At 46.6% G+C, this 10,440-nt stretch overlaps 1 pseudogene; it reads left to right on the top strand.

Moving 5' to 3' along the window:
• The first annotated feature begins 4,525 nt into the window (after positions 1-4,525).
• LOC150066373 (transcriptional coactivator YAP1 pseudogene) lies at positions 4,526-6,136 on the top strand (annotated as a pseudogene).
• The last annotated feature ends 4,304 nt before the right edge of the window (positions 6,137-10,440 follow it).

The following is a 10,440-nucleotide window of genomic DNA, read 5'->3' as shown; positions in this document are numbered from 1 at the left end:
AGCAATATTAGAAAATAGGGTAAATTTTCAAAGACAAATGAAGTTTAGAGGTGATTTTAACCATCTTTTCAAAAATACTTAAGTCCATGTGTCAGATTTTTCTCTGGCTGTTATATCAAATTACTATAGACTAAGTGAGTTAAAAAAAACCAGATTTTGTTTTGGAGTCTGGAAGACTTGAATGTAAGGTGTCATCATTTAGGGTGTCAAGTTCTAATAAAGTTTTCTTCCAGGTTTGCTGTCTGCCCTTCCCTGAAGGACACAGAGCCCTAGAATTCTGAGCACCCAATTCAGGAAGTCTACAACTACAGTAGGTAATTGGAGCTGCTTTCATGACTCCCCAGTTCAAAAACTAGCTAGAGGCAGAAAAATAGCTCGCCCTCCACACTTCCATTTTGTATCTCCGTCCTTTGCCTTGAACAATTCTCTCTTGCAGTCACTTCGCAGATATCTTGGAACGTTAGGCCATGGCCCAGGCAGCAGGGATGTACTGTAACATGGCCCCACCTTGAGCAAACCTGAGCCAATACATGTCAGACCCTTGAAGCCACTTCTGATGACCAGAATACACCAGTTATGGGCGTGTTTGACTATGTGTAGCTCTCCTTCCCTGTTCACAGTTAACCTGTAGCTTATGTCCATGCCTTGAAGATGGATGCAGAGGGAATGGAGTACTGACTCACTACAGCTAGTTGTACCAAGTAATCCATCTCTTTCTGCCCTTTCCTGTGTCTCTTTATGTCTGGTTGTACTTAGCCAGACTAGACTTGTAGAACTCTTGGAGTATGGGTCTGGAAGTGGAAAACAACAGTTTCACAACCTCATAGCCTAATGATCTCCCAAAGACACCCCATCACGTCGAGGTTGAGGATTACATGAATTTGGGGAGGTATGCAAACATTTCATTCACTCACCTTAATGAGTAAAATAAGGGAAAAAATAAAAGAGTCAGAGAAGGGGAAAGGAAAGGGATTAAAGTAAAAAACAAAACAAAACACTATTTGGCCAAGTGCCTATGGTTCATGTACTCAGGAGTGATTTAAAGTTCATCATTTGGTCTTGATTGATGTGGTACCAGATATATCTATATCTATATCCATACCTAGATCTAGCAAGAGATAGATATATGGAATATCCCTTAGTCACTAAAGGTAAGTGATTTTTAAAGAAGAGTTTTAATAGTGCAAAAGTCAATTTCTGGCATAAATGAAAGTATTAGATAAAGGAAAAATTGTTAGCTATAACATGAAGACAAGCTGCCATTCTCTCAAACTTTGACATTTTGCCACCTGTACTAATCTGGGACCTGCTGGGTGAAAGGATTAAGAGACTCTTATTTCCAAATAATCACTAAAAAGCTAAGAGTGGAGCTGTGGCTCAAGTGATAGAAAACCAGCCTTGAACAAAAATGCTCAGGGACAGTAACTGAGCATGTCAAAGGCAGAAAAGTCTGTTAAACTCTTATCATCAATTAAATACCAGAAAAAAAAGGCCTGAAGTGGAGCTGTGGCTGTAGCCATGGACTGCTACTCTTGACATAAAAGTGAACTGACCTGTCCCTGCATTCAAAGTCCCAAGATGAGAGGGGGGGAGAGGGAGGGAGGGAAGGGAGAAGGAAGGAAGGAAGGAAGGAAGGAAGGAAGGAAGGAAGGAATCATTTACTAAGAAAATAGGCACAATATAAATTCAAATGGAAGGCTTTCCTACCTACCAGAGAGTAAAACATTAATTGGGAAGCGGCAAAATATTCTCCTGAGATTCTTGTAAAAAAATCATATTTCAAAACTGGGTTAAGTGAGGAGACAAGGTTGTAGAATAGAGAAACACCTCACTTCCCTTCTCACCCAAGGACTTTATTTTTTATGCTAGCACTTAGAAACATTGTGCACAAAATTGATTTCTGGCAAAAGTTATATCCCCAAACAGTCATTTTTTATGACATTCTATACATTTTTTTTGGTACCCTAATCCTCAAAGACATCAGAGACTCCTTTGTCATGGAAAGCCCACTCTTGCTGTTTGCTTGAGAAGACTTACATTTCTCTGGTGTCTTAAAGTTCTTAACTCATTGTGACTCTCCTCCCACCTAACCTAAATCTAACACCTTCTTCATAATCTGGTTATCACTAAGAGCATTAGACTATAGTCATATTAATTTGGAACCTAACTCCCCCCCACAAATATTTGGTCTCTATGAGGTATACAGTTTCATTTATCTCAGTTCAGTTTCCTTTGTAAGATTTTATAAGAATCAGGCGAGTCTGTAGAGAAAAATATTTACGAAGGCAAGATTTGCTGTTCCATGAAAAAGAATCATGGCATATGTTCCCACCACCTTAACATATATAAGATATAACATATGTTGACACTAGAAGAAAAATAAAAAAAACTTGATAACATAGAAAAGACATTATGGATATCAACTCTTTTGATGTAGAACCATACTTTGAATTCTTTTTACACATCAAGTTTACTGTACTGTAAAAACCACATTGAGTTGGAAACTCTGTGACTCCCACAGTGACATAATAGGATATTATATACATATATATTATATTTCTTTGGACACTTTATTTGACATATTTTTTGTGTGTGGGGGGGGGCGGTCATGGGACTTGAACTGGGCTTGGGAGTTGTCCCTGAGCTCTTCAGCTCAAGGCTACTGCCCTACCCTTGAGCCAAGCCCAACTTCCCCTTTTCTAGAGGTTAATTGGAGATAAGAGTCTCAGGTCTTTTTGTGCTCAGGCTAGCTTTGAGCCTTGATCCTCAGATCTCAGCCTCCTAAGTAGCTAGGATTATATAACTCTGGTTTCTCTTCAGATTCTATAAGTCTACAGGTGTGAGCCACAATACCCAGCTTTTTTTTTTTTTGCCAGTCCTGGGCTTGAGCTCAGGGTCCGAGCCTTGTCCTTGGACTTTCTCAAGGCTAGAGCTCTACCACTTGAGCCTCAGCACCACTTCTGGCTTTTTTCTATGTATGTGGTACCGAGGAATCGAACCCGGGTCTTCATGCATGCTAGGCAAGCACTTTAACCACTAGGCCAAACTCCCGGCCCCAATGCCCAGCTTTTATCTGACATGTCTTTAACTTCAAAGTAAAATTGGACATGTAGCTTGTAGCTTGTGATAATATCCATCACAGTATCAGACACAGAGGACGTTTGGATCAAATATATCTTCCTCTCACAAAAACTTGTTCGATGGATCATTTTCTGTAATTCATCTCCACAGCTAAACAGCTATTGCTTATTTTTCAGTATCTATTGTACAGGTATAATTTCCACAAGGCAGGCACTCTGCTTTAGACATATTTACAGCTCCTTGGTGATGAGTATAGTGACAGAAATGCATATGTATGGAAGAAATTGTTAGCTGTAACATGAAGACAAAGTGCCATTCTCTAAAACTTTCTGACATCTTCCAACTGAGCTATTCTGGGACCTGTGGGTGAAGGGGTAAGAGACTCTTCCAAATAATTACCAAAAAGGTGAGCATGGAGCTGAGCTCTAGTGACAGTGTACCAGCCTTGAACAGAAATCCTCAGGAGGGCTTGGAATGTGGGGTTTAATGGTAGAGTGCTTGCCCAAGCATGCACCGAGTCCTGGGTTTGATTCTTTGGTACCACATACACAGAACATGCCAGAAGTGGTGCTATGGCTCAAGCAAAAGGAAGCTCAGGGACAGTGCCCAGGCCCTGAGTTCAAGCCCCAGGACTGGCAAATAATCATCATCATCATCATCATCATCATCATCATCTCATGTTCCTATCACCCCCCCCCAAGTTTTCTGATTCTCATCCCTCCATGTTCATAGTTTATTGTGTCTTTCTTTGAGGGTCCAATTGAACATGTCATTTCTTCCTGATGCCCTTTTAGTATCCATTCTATCAGTGAGCAGTGCCCATTTATTCTATTCTGTGGGTTTAACTTATTCTATATAACCCTTAGAAAGGTTATATAAGTTCCACATCATTAATTTGTGTAAAAATATGATCCAATTCGATATTGTTTGGTAAAGACTTGGCCCAATCAAATATTAATTTTTTATCTACTTAGTCTTTATTCGATATATAAAATAAAATTTATTATGCTATGAGTTATTTTTTAAAACACAAATAGTCATTTTCCTCATCTATTTCAGATGATTATTTTATTAGTGAAAATTGGAAGAAATGAGCCTTCGAATACCCAGGCAAGGTTCCCTCTGTCCCTCCATCCTTCCTTCCTCTCTCTCTTTCTCTCTCTCTCTCTGTTGTGAGGCTTGAACTCAGGGAGGCCGCAGGGGGAGGGGAGGCCGCAGAGAGCTTGCTGGCCTCCGTTGGGGAGGGCGCGGCCTGCCTCCACTGTCCAAGCACAGCCGCGGGGTGGGGGGGGGGGGGGCCGCGGCCTGGGGCTACGGGGTCGCGGCGCAGCGTCCCGGGCCTGACCCAGAGCCAGGCCAGAGCCAGCCGCCCCGAGTGCGCCCTGAGCCCCCGCGCCGGCCTCGGTGTCTGGGCGGAGCCCCCGCGCTTCCGGGAGCCCGCGCCATGTACCCCGGGCAGCAGCCACCGCCCGCGCCGGCCCTGCAGGGCCCCGGGCAGCCGCCTGCGCAGAGCCCCGCGGGCCCTGGCCAGGGCCCGCCTTCCACGCCCGGGCCGCCCGCGCCGCTCGCGCCCCCGCAGGCCCCGCAGGCGGGCCACCAGGTGGTGCACGTCCAGGGGACTCGGAGACCGACCTGGAGGCGCTGTTCAACGCCCTCATCAACCCCAAGAAGGCCAACGTGCCCCCGACGGTGCCCATGCGGCTCCGCAAGCTGCCAGACTCCTTCTTCAAGCCGCCCGAGCCCAAGGCGCACTCTAGGCAGGCCAGCACCGACGCCGGCTCCGTGGGCGTCCTGGCCACGCAGAACCTCCGCTCCCACTCCTCGCCTGCCTCCCTGCAGCTGGGCGCGGTGTCCCCGGCCGGGGCGGCGCCCATGGCCGCGGCCGCGCCCTCCGCCGCCGCTGCCGCTGAGCAGCACCTCCGCCAGCGGTCCTTCGAGATCCCGGACGACGTGCCGCTGCCCGCCGGCTGGGAGATGGCCAAGATGCCGTCGGGCCAGAGATACTTCCTCAATCACATGGATCAGACCACCACATGGCAGGACCCCAGAAAGGCCCTCTTCTCCCAGATGAGCGTCGCCGCCCCCGCCAGCCCGTCCCTGCAGCAGAGCCTGATGACCTAGGCCTCAGGCCCTCTTCCTGATGGCTGGGAGCAGGCTACCTCTCAGGACGGCGAGATTTACTACATCAACCACAAGGACAACACCACCTCCTGGCTGGACCCCCGGATCGACCCTCGTTTTGCCATGAACCAGCGGATGAGTCAGAGTGCCCGGTGAAGCAGCCGCCACCCCTGGCACCCCAGAGCCCGCAGGGAGCCCTCCTGGGCAGTGGGGGCTCCAGCCAGCAGCAGCAGATGCGCCTGCAGCAGCTGTGCCTGCAGCAGCTGCAGATGGAGAAGGAGCAGCTGCGGCTGAAGCAGCAGGAGTTGCTCCGGCAGGCAATGCGGAATATCAATCGCAGCACAGCCAATTCTCCAAAATGTCAGGAGCTGGCACTCCGCAGCCAGCTGCCCACCATGGAGCAGGACGGGGGCCCCAGAACCCAGCGTCTTCTCCCGGGATGTCTCAGGAGTTGAGGACGATGACCGTCAACAGCTTGGACCCCTTTCTCAACAGTGGCATCTATCACTCCCGTGACGAGAGCACAGACAGCGGGCTCAGCATGAGCAGCTACAGTGTCCCCCGGACCCCCGATGACTTCCTGAACAGCGTGGATGAGATGGACACAGGTGACACCATGAGCCAGAGCAGCCTGCTGTCGCAGCAGAGCCGCTTCCCCGACTACCTGGAGGGCCTGCCCGGCACGCATGTGGACCTGGGCATCCTGGAGGGCGACGGGATGAGCATGGAGGGTGAGGAGCTGATGCCCAGCCTGCAGGAAGCCCTGAGCTCCGACATCCTCAACGACATGGAGTCTGTGCTGGCCGCCACCAAGCTAGACAAGGAGAGCTTCCTCACGTGGTTGTAGAGCACGGGCCGGCCGCGTCCCGGCTGTGAAGCCGCGGGCACCACATGCCCCCTCCCGCTCCTCGGAGCTAGACGCGCGGACGTCCGGCGACCCTGCGGCCCCCCTCCCCCCCCCCCACCCCCCCGTCGCTGCTGCTGCTGCCCACAGATCGCCGGCTTCCCCTCAGCCATCAGAGACACGCCACAGACACCTGTGTGTTTCTTTCGTTACTGTTCCTACTGTTGGTGTGGGGGCCGGAAGAGCGACTGACGGGCGGACACCATTCCTGGGCCCGTCGTGCCCATCGAGTCTGCAGACCTGCCAGCGACAGCGTCGTGTCCAGCGACAGCGTTGTGTCCAGCGACAGGCGTCCATCACGGCACCGACCTGTCCAGGAAGCCATGTCTCCAGCGGCCAGCGAGGGGACGCAAGATGGGCCCGACAAGCCAGACATGGCCTCTGCTGTGCTGTTTTCTGTGCGGATTCGAGGAGAGACTTAGCCGGGCCCAGGCTGCCGGCGCCGCCACCGTCACTGTTCTTCTTCTAGTGTTTGTTACTCTTAATCACATAGTGACCTTGATTTTTATCGTAGGAGCTTATAAGGCATGAGACAATTCCCATAGCAGTACATTAATTATCGCCACATACTCTAGTACAGGTCTGGGTGGATATTTTTGTGGGTGTTTGGGGGTTTTTTTTGGTTGATGTTGTAGTGGATGGCTGGTTGTTTCTGTCAGAATCTACACAGATGACCAGTGAGTCTGTTTATAGTTGTAGCTGTAGTTCTTTCGGTTAAATCTGTATTTCTTGAACACACCATGTTTATAACAGTGCCAGAGCAGAATGTGTCTTTTTTTTTAATCTTTTTTTAGGGTTGCCTACTTTCCAAGTTACTTTTTAAACTGAGTTTTGAGTCTCTGTACGTAGATCCCATGGCGGTAGTTGCCATAGTAGAGGTCGGGTCTGGGCAGGGTCTGAGGCAAGCAAACTCTGTGGGGCCACTGCTGTGCTTGGCGCTGAGAGGCATCTCATACCCACCCATGAATTGGCAAGGAGCAAGCCAGAAACAGCTTTCTTCTCCCCCTCCAGGCTAGTGCTGAGTCTTGACGGGAGGCTCATGGTGCCAAGACAGGCTGAGCTCAGGAAGGTCACCGCTGCCTCAGGTGCAGAAGTCAACGCTCATCTTTGGGCCTCCATTTGGGACGAGCATGTGGATTGATGGCTGAGACCAACATGCCCTGTCTGGCGAGACTGGGCCTGGAGCCAAGCATAGGGTGCCATGGTGTGGCAAGGCAGCTGGGGAGGGGTCAGGGTAACCAGTGTATGTTGGGAGTTAAATTTAGCAAAGTAAGCATGTCCATGTCTTTATTTTTATGAAAAGAGCTGTAACTAGAGTATGTCTACAGGAATAGGAATGGTTTCCAAAGAGTAGTTTTAAAGGAACTAAGTGAGCATGAATTAACTCTTCACTATAAGCTATGAGATGATAGTTGTTTGTGAATTATAATGGTACCAGCCTCTGTGATTTAAGTAGGGCTTCTAGTAGAAGCCCTTATTTTCAAGGGTTTTTCGCAGACAAAAATCTCTTTTTCCTAGCTAAAGCCGATAAAAGCCTCAGCTTAGGAAGGTAGATTTTCTTTTCCTTCTTTTTTTTTTTAATTACAAAAATGTTAAGTATTTCGGCCCTTTGATTTAGAGGGGTGGAAGAACTTTTAAGTACTTAGAGTGTTCAGAAGATGCAATCCCGGTATTATGTATGATTGGTGAGTTGATCTTTCATAGTAATTGACTGTAAGGGATTTATTTTTAAAAATAGCCAAAAGAGTCAATGCTGAAAAGAAATGGCCGTTGTGCAGAGGATTTTAGAACAGTAATGAAATTCTACCTACAATACAAAGCAGACTGTGGGTGGCACGGAGTTTGAGGCTAGAAGAAGGGCTTCCCTTCAGGAAGCCACAGACTACCACTGCATCTTCTCTATCCGCACAGTAGCTTTAGCAGAGGGGGAGGCGGGAGGCGGAGTGGGCTGTGGAGAGTTCCTGGGACAAGGAGAAAACTTGATGAACTTGTTTCTCTTCAGTAAAGAACCTTGTATCCTCTGTCGCTAAAGGCAGTTGTTCCTAAAATTTCAATCTCTCCGGTAGCACCCACAGAGCTCCCCTCCTTTACCCCTGCCTGGTTATACCTCAGTGTTTCGCAGCACGGGCACCGGCTCTGGTGCTGCTCTTGTCCTGCTTTCTGTGCCCACATGGAGGCCTGAGGGTCCCTCTTTCCCTCCCTCCCTCCCTCCCTATAACAGCCTTCTCTGTGCAGGCTTTCTTTGTGCGTCTTGGTTCCTGACATAAACCTGGTTAACGCCTCTTGCTTGTGTTGGTAGCATGGGGATAAGAATTTAACTGGTTATTCTTGAACTTCTTTTGCAATAAACCAATTTTATAATCTTTAAGTTTATCAGCTTTTTACGTTCGTGTTCTTTTCAAGTCACAGCTTCTGGGCTCGCTTATGAGTGAAGGAGCACGTGGATTTGGGAGTTTCACATTATCCAGAGCACTATTTTTATAGTAACCGTTTTCTAAATATAGTGCATTTAAAAAAGAAAAGCAATAATAAAAGCAAGGCAGTGACTTTGATACACGCAGTGTTGGTGTTTTAAATCCTCAATTAGGCGCGTTGTGTGTGGGACACAGCAGAAGATAGGGAGGTGAGATTGTCCCTCTGAGTTTGTTCCAGTCAGAACCCAGTCAAGCCATGTGGAGGTGGGCGGGGTCTGCTGGTGAACTGTCTCACAGCTTCTGAGCATCTGCCCATAAGAGCTCAGATGAATTCTCTTGCCTTTGCAGGCATGGTTTTATAAAAACTGTGGGTATTCTATCTTAATTATTTTCTGTATCTTGAAAAAATATTCTCCACATTTTAAATGTTTTATATTAGAGATACTTTAATACACACTTGTCAAATATTATATATATATATTAGTACCAATGTTACCTTTTTTTGCTTTAGATGTTAAGCGCATGCTCATACTAGGTACTTAACATGAATTTGTTACATTATTTTCCTTATGTAATACCTTTTTGGTTTGTTGGTTTTTTTTGTGATTCAAATATATTCTTAAACTGTTAAAAAAATAAAGTCTTAACATAAGTGCTTTCTTTTCTCTCTTCCTTTCTTTTTTTCTTTTCTTTTGTGTTGTTTTGCTGGTCTTGGGGCTTGAACTCGGAGCCTGGCTATTGTCTCTAAGCTTCTTTTGCTCAAGCCTAGTGCTCTACCGGAGTTCTAGTGGAGCCACAGCACCACTTCCGGCATTTTTGGTACCTTATTGGAGGTAAGAGTCTTGCAGACTTTCCCTTCCCTGGGCTGGTTTTGAACTGAGATCCTCAGAGCTCAGTAAGATTTTGAGAATTTAGTTATTTTTTCTAAAGAGAAATTTTGGCAAGGAGTCAGATCACACAGTATCCAATATTGTCACTGGCTAAATCTCTAGGGTTTCTCCATTGTACAATCTCTCTTCTCAGGGACAGTCAGAACCCCTGATTTAATTTCTGTATTCTAGGGGTGGTATGCTTTTGTTTTTGTTTCTTTTCTTTCTTTCTCCCTCCCTGCCTCCCTCCCTCCCTTCCTTCTTTCCTCTCTCTCTCCCTCCCTTCCCCCTCTCTTCTTTCTTTCTTGCTTGCTTGCTTCTCTTTTGAGATGTTCTTGGGTTTGAATTCAGAACCTGTGTGCTATTCCTGAGCTTTTGTGATCGAGGCGAGTGTTCTACCACAGTTCCTCTTCTAGCTTTTTGTTAGTTAATTGGAGTTAAGAGTCTTATAGACTTTTCTTCCTAGGCTGGCTTCATGTGATGATTCTTGGATCTTAGACTATTTGAGTAGCTAGGATTACAGATGTGACTCACTGCTGTCAGTCATGGGATTTGAACTCTGGGCCTGGGCGCTGTCCCTGGGCTCTTTAGCTCAAGGCTACTGAGCCTCAGCTCCACTTTCAGTTTTCTGGTGGATAATTGGAGATAAGAGTCTCTGGAAGTTTTAGTGCCCGGGATGACTTTGAACTGTGATCCTCAGATCTCAGCCTCCTGAGAATCTAGGATTACAGGCGTGAGCCAAAATGACCAGCCAATGTCCAGGTTTCTAAATGGTATTTGTGAATATTTTTTGAAATTCACAGATGTTTACTTTTGTAAATATTCACATATATGTGAATTATGTGTATATTTGTAGGCATCTATTTATATTTCTAATTATAAGATCATATATGTCTATATCCTAAATAAATATACAGAAGCTTAAAATTTATTAATAGAAATATTCAATATTTTCACCTTATTCATTTTTGGTAGAATATTTGAATGCATAAAATTATAAAAACAATAGAGGTTAAGAATTAAAATAATAATAGGGACCATAGGCATAATA

The sequence above is a fragment of the Megascapheus bottae genome, chromosome 2 (assembly GCF_031878675.1).
Source record: "Megascapheus bottae isolate mThoBot1 chromosome 2, mThoBot2.hap1, whole genome shotgun sequence".
NCBI classification, from domain to species: Eukaryota; Metazoa; Chordata; class Mammalia; order Rodentia; family Geomyidae; genus Megascapheus; species Megascapheus bottae.
The sequence above is the reverse complement of the archived record's forward strand: the minus strand, read 5'-3'. Positions and strand labels throughout refer to the sequence as shown.